The following is a 9552-nucleotide window of genomic DNA, read 5'->3' as shown; positions in this document are numbered from 1 at the left end:
TCACAAATGTGCTAATGGCTCTGGGGGCCAAGAGGAAAGGGGTGATGCAGCATGTTTGGAGACTGGAATGTGTAAATGAGTTGCTCTGTGAATTATTTGATATTTTCTTCCTGCAGTTTAGAAGAAAACTAGGTCTGATGGGCTTGGCTAAGGTTTATGAGGCAAAGCAGGGCTTCTGAGGTGAAGCTGCATGGCTGTTTGAGCCTGAGGCGTGGCAGTATTGCTGCCATAGTCTGTAAACCTCTCTGGTGATTCCAGGCCAGCTTGGTACCAGGTATAAAGTTACCCAGGTCAGAAAATGCAGAGGCTTCATTCCTTTCTTGAAAACAGGGAATTGTAGGTAGCAAGTGGGAAAAGAGAGAAACCAGAGGAACCAAATATTTGAGGGCATAAGGGAAAGGCCGTCAGAGCAGAAGTCCAGAGGTTTGTGTTGACAGTCTTGCTGTCACCCGCTGCGTGGGAGGAGTCAGCTGCAGCTTAGGGGTGGGTTAAGCCAAGCCGAGGTATCAGCCCCGGCTCTGCCAGTTCCTCCCCATGGAACTGAAGTTGTTAGCCCCTTAGTCTTCAGTTTCCTCGCTGTGTAAGGGGAAAATGATGACTTCCTCCCTGAGTTCTGGTCAGGATGAAGGGAGGTGAGTGTGCAGGGCTTGCCACTGTGCCTGGTGTTTGGTGTTGTTTCTTGGTCACCATGGTCATTGTTACCCAGTGTGACTCTTCTGATTACCATGGCTGCATCACACACAGCACAAATTTAGTGGCAGAAAGACCCCAACTATTTTTTATCATGCTCATAGATTCCGCGGGTCAGAAATTCAGAAATGGCACAGCAAAGACGACTTGTCACTGCTCCACGATATCTGGGGCATCTTCTGGGAGGGGTAAAGATCCAGGGTATCTTGACTGTTGGAACCTGGAATCACCTCAAAGCTCATTCACTCACATGTCTTGAGCCTGATCTGGGAGGTTAGGACTGCCAGCCAGAGGGCCGACACGTGGCCTCTCTGTGTGACTTCCCCACAGCATGGTGATCTCAGGGTATTTAGACTTCTAACACAGTGCCTGGTTTCTCCCAGAGCAACTGTCCCAAGAGAACCAGGCAGAAGCAGAATCACCTTTTCTGACCCAGCCTCAGAAAGTTGTGGCATTCTGTTGGTTATAAGTGAGTCTCTAAGGTCAGCTGTCTGTATTCAAAGAGAAGGCAGCTCTGGATGGGAAGACTGTTCAAGAATTTTAAAACCGTCATAGTGACTACAGAAAATTATAATGCCTTATGCTCACGGAATGTTTACAGTTTCAAAAGCCCATTCACTTGATCCTCACAGTGTCTTTGAGTGGTGAGCAGGACAGGTAGCAAAATCCCATTTTGCAGATGTGGAAACAGCCTCAGAAAGGCCACGACTTCATTCCCCTGAGCTACAAGATGAAGCGTTTATACAAGATGCCCTCACTGGTGCCTGAAATGCGGTGGTTTTCCGTTCCTTGCTGAAGGAGGCAGTCCTGAGCAGTTGGTTTGAGTGAAGGAAGCAGTCTGATCAGAACTCTATTTGCTCTTTGAACAACTTTTGTGACTTCCTGGGCCAAACCGAATTGCTTCCACTTAGCTCACACCTGGATTCTTGAAGGCAGCTAATTTTAGACTCTTTGGTCTGGTGCCAAATATCAAAGGAGAGTTGAAAGAATAATCTTTGCTCAATTGTAGTACAAATTCCTTCAACTGAGACCAATTCTGGTGCCTCATATTAAGATAAGGAAACCCCCATTTATCATATATCTTTAAGCTGAAACATTTCAACCAAAGCAGGAAAAGAAAAAAAAAATCAAGATAATCTTTAAGCAAATTACTCACTGAGCAAATACCAAGAACGCAGATTTTTAAGAGTATAAAATTACTAAATTTGTGCAGGTGCAATTTGCTTTATGTAATACTTGTGTTCCTGATTTGGTGAGTGGAAATTAAACATTTATACTTTAAGTCTATTTTAAATTGACTTGAGAGTAATATGAGAATGGGGAATTTCCTAGTAAAGGCTCCTGTGCAAATTTACTTCCTAGTTTCAGTTTTGTTAATTTGGGTTTCTAGAGATTGGATTTTCTTTTTCTTCTTTCTTTCTTTCTTTTTTTTTTTGACGGAGTCTTGCTCTGTCACCCAGGCTGGAGTACAGTGGCGCGATCTCAGCTCACTGCAAGCTCCACCTCCCGGGTTCATGCCATTCTCCTGCCTCAGCCTCCCCAGTAGCTGGGACTCCAGGCTCCCGTCAACATGCCCAGCTAATTTTTTGTACTTTTAGAAACCCCGTCTCTACTAAAGCCAGGATAGTCTTGATCTCCTGACTTCATGATCCACCCGCCTTGGCCTCCCAAAGTGCTGGGATTACAGGCATGAGTCACCTCGCCCGGCCCATGATTTATATTTTGAAAAGTGCTGTGAGGGAAGGGTAATAGGAGGGAGAACGATGAAGAAACATTAACCAAAACTTAAACCCAAGTGTTCTTCATTAGTGGCTCTGGAAGCCATTGTGAGAGATTAATATGCAACTACCACACACACACATGCGCACGCACACCCCCCCCCACATACAATTATTTCTTTTGTTGAAGGATACAGTAACATTTCTTTGAGACCTATACAATGCCCTGCAGTTATTGCAGATCATCTTGTAATTCTAAACTTAATGATATTTTAGTTTTTAAAACTAAACTGGCACATTATGGTGGTGAGGCTACTTGAGGACCCAGTCAAATGTTGATTCAGCACCTTTGTTGTCTTCAGCATTGTGTTGGGTATTGTGAGAGTTAAAAGCATAGGACACAGTCCCTATTCCCATGTACCCCAATCTAGCTGGAGGGCTGAGACATACACATAGTCCACAGTGAACAAGCCAGGTTTGTATACAACATTATGTAAAGCAAGAATAGAGTTCCAGGCCATGTGACACTATGGAAAAATATATAGGTCAGTATTTGAAGTACTATTAATTGTGCAGACAATAAAAATATATAGGTCAGTATTTGAGGTGCTTTTAATTGTGCAGATAGTAAGGACAAAAGAAGATTGGTGCAGTGAGAAATAATATTGAGAAGGATGGTGACCAAAGGGGCTACTTCCCTTTAATGAAGAGTCAGAAGTTAAAAATCACAAGATCATTGAATATGGCCAACCGAAGTCCAGTCTGGAATGGCATTAATAATCAAAGTATCTGATCCAAGGGATGGAGTCAGGCACAGTGCTAAGGGCTTTGAGATGGAAATACATCTTGGGGATGGGTAAATGACAGAGTTGGAGATCAAGTTAGGTGAAGGAAAGGATATGACAATTAAGATGCAACTCTTTGTGAGTGGAGAGTAAAGAGGGAGGTGGGTGCTGGTCAGTGGGGTATGGGGGAGCTGGCCACTGAAATGGAATTCAGAAGACAGTGCAAAAGCCCAGGCAAGCAAGCTAGCCCCAAAAGTGGGCATTCAGCTGGCTCTGCCCTCCAAGATGAGCAATGGCTATCTGTCTATGCTCAATCCGAGCACCTAACTCAGTACCTAATATTGAGTGGGTATTCAATAAAGAAGTGTTGAATAAATAAATGAAAGAATTAGGAAATGAGGAAGAAAAGGAGGCACCTAGGGCTCTGTTTACTCTAGGGATGTTGTTTCCAGGGCTCAGGGAAGCAGACATTTCTACTTACTAAAGGTGAGGCCCTTCCAATGAACCACCAGAGTTGGTTCTCAGTCAGGACCAGAGGCACTTGCTGGGTCATTACTGCTGGCAGATGGGTAAGGTTGGAGCAGGCAGGACTCTCCAGAATTATAGTAAACAAAAGCCTAGAGGTTTTCATCAGCGTGGCATGTACAGGAAACACAAGCAGTTGAGTATGGCTGGAGCATAGCGCACTGGGGGAAATGGCAGGAGATGGAACCTGAGTGTCATGCTAAAGGGTTCAGATTTTATCCTCAAAGCAATAGAGAGGTGCTGAAAGATTTTAAACAGCAAAGTAACAAGGTCCAATTTACATCCAGGAAAGACAGTTCTGGTAGCAGCTCAAATTAGATGGAATGGGAGAGATGAGAGGCAGGGAAACTCACTAGGAGGCTATTTTGATAGGGCAGGTGAGCACTAATGAGACCCTAAACTGACAAAGTGGTGCTGGGACACAGGGGAGAGGACAAAATCAAGAGATAGGTTCAAGGTTCGTTTAATCTCACTGGGTGAAGATGATGCAAATAGGATGTGATGCTGTTACTCAAGATTGGAAGTATAAGAGAAGGATCCCTGTGGAAAGTAGTGGGTAGCCCCTATACTGTCTGCAACAATGCTGGGCACAGACACCACAGCTTGTGCTATTGGACACTGAACACTACTTCTAGAATCTGGATATAGCAGCATCAATCCTCACCTGAATGGAGCCTACCAGTGCATGCCTTTTGAGCCTGGTTTCCCATTCAAAGGTGGCTTTCAGGTGCATCTGGTTGCCAGAGCCAAGATTGAATGTGTGCACCCTAGCTGCAAGGGAAGCAGGAACCAGTATCCAGACTACCTCTCCTTCCCACCTAAACTCTTAAGGTGGAGACTTCAAAGAAGAAACCTGTTTAGAGGGGCTGGTCAGGCATAAAGAATGATAAATGTCCATTAAAAATATGAAGAATGAAGAAAACAAAGAAAACCAAGACCAGAGCCCTGAGGAAAGCCAATATTTAAGGGACAGAGGAGAAAGAGTCAGTGAAGGAAACGGAGAAGGAAGAAACAAGATAAAAGGAGATTGAGAAGAGTAGGAGTGTTGCAGAAGCCTTGAGAAGAGAGGGCTTTGAGCAGGACTGAGCAGCCATTGGATTTGACAGTTAGGAGGTAGCCAGTCACCTATGGGAGAGCACTTTCAGGGGCAAGTGGGGGTAAAAGCCAGACTTCAGGGATCTCAGGAGTGTGGGAGTTGTGTTAGTGAAGACAGAGTGTGGATCACCTTTAAAAATTTGACTGCACGGTGGCTCAAGCCTGTAATCCCAGCACTTTGGGAGGCCGAGACGGGCGGATCACGAGGTCAGGAGATCGAGACCATCCTGGCTAACACAGTGAAACCCCGTCTCTACTAAAAAAATACAAAAAATCTAGCTGGGCGAGGTGGCGGGCGCCTGTAGTCCCAGCTACTCAGGAGGCTGAGGCAGGAGAATGGCGTAAACCCAGGAGGCGGAGCTTGCAGTGAGCTGAGATCCGGCCACTGCACTCCAGCCTGGGCGACAGAGCGAGACTCCATCTCAAAAAAAAAAAAAAAAAAAAATTTGACTGCAAAGGGAAAAACAAAGAGAAAGTCGAAACTAAGGAGTGGCATAGAATGGTAGGGTGTGGAGTTGGGTTTTTGAGCCTGGGGCGCCTTGACTATGTTTATAGGTGTACGTGCTGGGCCAACCTTGTGTTCTGTGAGGATGCCCACAGGCTGTGGGGAGAACAAATTTAGTAATGGCCTCTCCCTTTCTGCTGCTCTGAGAAAGTTGCTCTGTTCCACAAAAGGTATTAGTGTTCTTTTTAAGACTAAACTACCCATGAGGCTCTCTTTCTTTAAGGATTAAGAACATAGAAAGTCTCAACTTTACATCTAGTGTTTGCAAATGTTTACTTCAAGAGGCATTCTGAAAGGCTGGAGGGAGGAGTAGGGGTTGGCAGGGAGGCTTGAATTGAGCACAGCCTTGTAACATTTTAGCCCAGTGCATCTCTTTCCAGCTCCTAGACAGGACTGGCACCCAGCCCGTATTCCTTTGGACCTGGGCTGGTGGCTGCTGCTGCCACTCCCTTTTGTGCCTGTCCCAGAAGACTTGGCAAGTTAGATGCTCTTGACATCTTCCTACCCACATGCTTGCAAATCCCTGAGCTGATCCACAGCCAGCTGCCTTTTACCTAGTAGAGCACAAGGAAAGCATTAGGCCTCTGCTCAATTTTTCACCCAAGTTGCAACCTTCTATCATCCCAAGACCACTGTCTCACCTTTAGTTTCACACAAATACTACGTTTAAGTGAATAAAAGCTTCTATCTTCTGAAGAATTCTAAGCACTTTCACTTATCACACTCCCTCAGAAACATGCCCAGAGTAAAATATTTTTGGTTTTGTTTGTAATTTTTAAATATAGAGATGGGGGTCTTACTATGTTGTCCAGGCTGGCCTTGAACTCCTGGTCTCAAGTGATCCTCCCACCTCGGCCTCCCAAAGTGCTAGAATTACAGGTGTAAGCCATCAAGCCCAGCCATAAAATTTGTTAAAAGCCTTACTTTCCAGATGGGGAACTAATGAACAAGTAGATAGGGTTGTCTGCCTGCTGCCCCTGCCTCCCCGCCCCACACCTGGTTGTGAACTCCTGGAAGAGACAAGATGAGAATCCAGGACACTTTCTTCTGCATATCAAGTAGCAAGAGACAAGAGGCTATGGAATGTTTGATTGTGCTGGTGATAGAGGGGATTGATTGAGGAGAAGAAAGATGGTGGAGGGTAGGAGAAAGATAAAAGCATCTTGATTTCCCATCTTTAATTTGCATAAAACATTTCAGCTCAAGAAGCTAACATTTGGTAATTTCTGAATAATCACAAGGGCCTATGACAAAGCAATTCTGGAAACAACTGAGCCATGGGCCCCTCTGCTCTTCTCACAAATGCTGTTGATAAAGGCTGTGTTCATTTGCTGAACGGTGAACTCATCTGTCTTCAAAGCACCTAACTCCTTGGAGGTGGGCAGAGGCTGAATCTAACTGCCAACTCCCATCTGCACAGCCAAGCTGGCAGCATCACTCCTTTCCCTCCACTCCCAGTCACATGACCAAACCAGCAGGTTCTTGGAGCATCTGCTTCTGCCCCACATGGAGGGCTCCACCTGGGAGACTTTCTGTCACTGACTCTTTGAAAGAGTCTGTTTGTCTGTGGGAGAGTTGCTGTCACCCATAAGACTTCTGACCCCAGCCATCCAACAAGAGTGTACCTGCTGGGTAGGGCAGACATGTGCTTGCCTGATTTCTAGCTATGCTTCCCTGGAGATAATTAAGTAAAAAAGAAATGCGTTTGGGTTTTGGCCCAGCTCAAAGTAAAATTAGAGAAGGCCTGGAAGGGGAAAGAGAAACTGCAGTTTGGGCAAATCTCTTTCATTTGTAGTTTCTTTCTTCTCTCAGACACCATGGCAGCTTTCTTCCTAAGGGGATTTCCTTGTGGGGAAGACATGAAACCCACTGCATTTGGCTGAGCATCCTGTTTAATGAAAGCAATAAAGCATGTCAGTGAGGGAGGTCTAGAGAACTGAGCCAAGGAAGGCGGGACAGGGGTTTCTGCTGGCCTCAGGCTTGGTCCCCTTTATGATCAACAGTACAGTGGGAAAGACAAAGGTTTCATGGGATGTGCCTGAGAGAGCCCAGAGGGAAGCTCAGGGATGCTTCTAGCTTTCAAACCCAGCTTACCTCTGCCTTGAGCAGGGCTCTAGCTCCTGTGTGTGCAGAAGGGCCAGCCTCTTCATCATACAATACAGATTGGTGGCCTGAGATCCAAGGAAGGTCCTAGATTCTCTCTTGTACTCATTTGTTGCTAATGTAAAGTGCTCCTATTGGAGAAGCACTTTACATTAGCAACATGGTCTTCCCAATATGACTACCTCTAAAGTAGGCTCATTTTATGGGTATTTACCCCTGTTGTAATGTATCCTCAGGAGGAAGACAGGGACTGATCAGGACAGCTTGCCAACTACATACTTTACCTGGGCCTAACCCTGCAATCAAGCACTGTCGGGAATAAATGATTTTGCCACTAAATTCTAATGTGACTAAGACTGTCATCATGCTCTGAGCTTTAGCTTTCCAATCTGTAAAGTGAGGATAATAATGCTTACCTAACGGGGCCATTGCCAGGGTGAAGGGAGATTGCAGATATGAATGCCCTGGGTAACTGTAATGTACAGTGTGCGTGGTGGGGGCGATTCTTGCATACAGCCTGCTGACTCCCAGGCCTCAGGCTAATCAGGCCTGGCTAGGTTACATCCATAGGTCTTCCCTGCACTTTCTGTCCCCTCCCACTACACATCCCCATGCCCTTCCCCAGCATCCTTTTATGTGACATCGTGATATCATACTGTTGGCATCATTAAGCCTTAACCTTTCTTTTTAAGAAACAAACAACAGTAATGTGGACTGAGAGATGACAGGCACACAGACCAATCTATGATCTTTATACAAAGAGACATATTAAATAAATACCTATTTACATTATAGACAAATAATGTAGTCAGTGTACTTAGGAGTAGTTGGGTAAGAATGGGCTTGTCTGTACTTCCTGGCTGATTGAGTGCTCTCCGCAAAGTCCCTACAACATTTTCCAAACAGAGTTAACCTGGGAAAACACCATGTGCTTAGATCCAAATTAGACAAGTGTCTCAAGGAAAAACTGTATTAGTACTTTCTCCCTTAAGGTTCATGTTTTAACAATGTACAGGGAATATTTGGTAAGTTTAAATGAATTTATTTTTTATGAACTGCCCAATGCAGAGGCTGTATGCTCCTGAGCAGTGGAAACTAAGCTAGAATATGTGAGATTTATGGAGCAGTTGGGGTTGTTTATAGGACCCTTAAGCTCTGCCTGTATTACTAGCCCCCTGATCTGGAAGGGTCACCTCCAGATTTGTCTTTTTCCTGGACTCAATTTTTCTCTCTTGCATGATGATAAAACTTTGAGAAAGTGCAATTAATTAATTTATAGTCTATTTCTCATTCCCTATTAGATGAAATGTTTTAAGAAAAAATACACAGCATAATTTTTTTAAATGCACCTGGCACCTGTATTAAAAACAGGTCTTCTATTACCCAACCCAGTAATCTCTCAACTGTATTCACTTTAGCACCATATCAACATTTTTTTCTGATACCAAAAACTGATCAAATAATTTGTATTAACCTATATAAAGAATTTGATTGCTTATGATTCAATACATATGATTTAATAAAATAGATTGCATTTTTTAAAATAAAGAATGATTTGAAAAAAGGCTTATGGAGTTAAGCAGAATATTCATTTTCTTTTCAATTCTACTCAGTATGAAAGAGGTGGCATTTCAACACATGTCCTTTCTTCGGTTCCCTTCTTTGTGTGATGGCATTTTGGCAAAAGGATTTCTTTTCTGTGTGGTACCATTTCTGAAATAATTATATGTGGGTTTGTTGTTTGTTGTTTTTGAAATAGTAGATTTACAAAAAATGATCCCTGTTTCAATTTGTAAAATAATCTACTTCAGCAGAAACCTAGGAAGGTCTTGTCAGTGGTTTTAAACACAAGAGATTTTTAGTACCAGCAATTTTATTCCCAGACTAATTCAGCGTGGGAAAGAGTTCACCAAAAATAGACAACAAGGACGAAATCTGTGTAGATAGAAAACGGCTTCTAATGGGTGTAAATCCCATTTTAAGCAGACCCAGGTGTGCAAGCCAATTAGAGAAAATGGAACCTGGCAAATGGAGAGAACGTTTCCAGGGTCCCCTGGGAGTGGCGGGTTTTAATCACAGCCTGTGTGAGGAACACTTAACTGAGATTTGGGAGATTATTAGAAACTATTAG

The sequence above is a fragment of the Macaca thibetana genome, chromosome 1, assembly GCF_024542745.1.
Source record: "Macaca thibetana thibetana isolate TM-01 chromosome 1, ASM2454274v1, whole genome shotgun sequence".
Lineage (NCBI taxonomy): Eukaryota > Metazoa > Chordata > Mammalia > Primates > Cercopithecidae > Macaca > Macaca thibetana.
Note: the sequence above shows the minus strand (reverse complement) of the source record.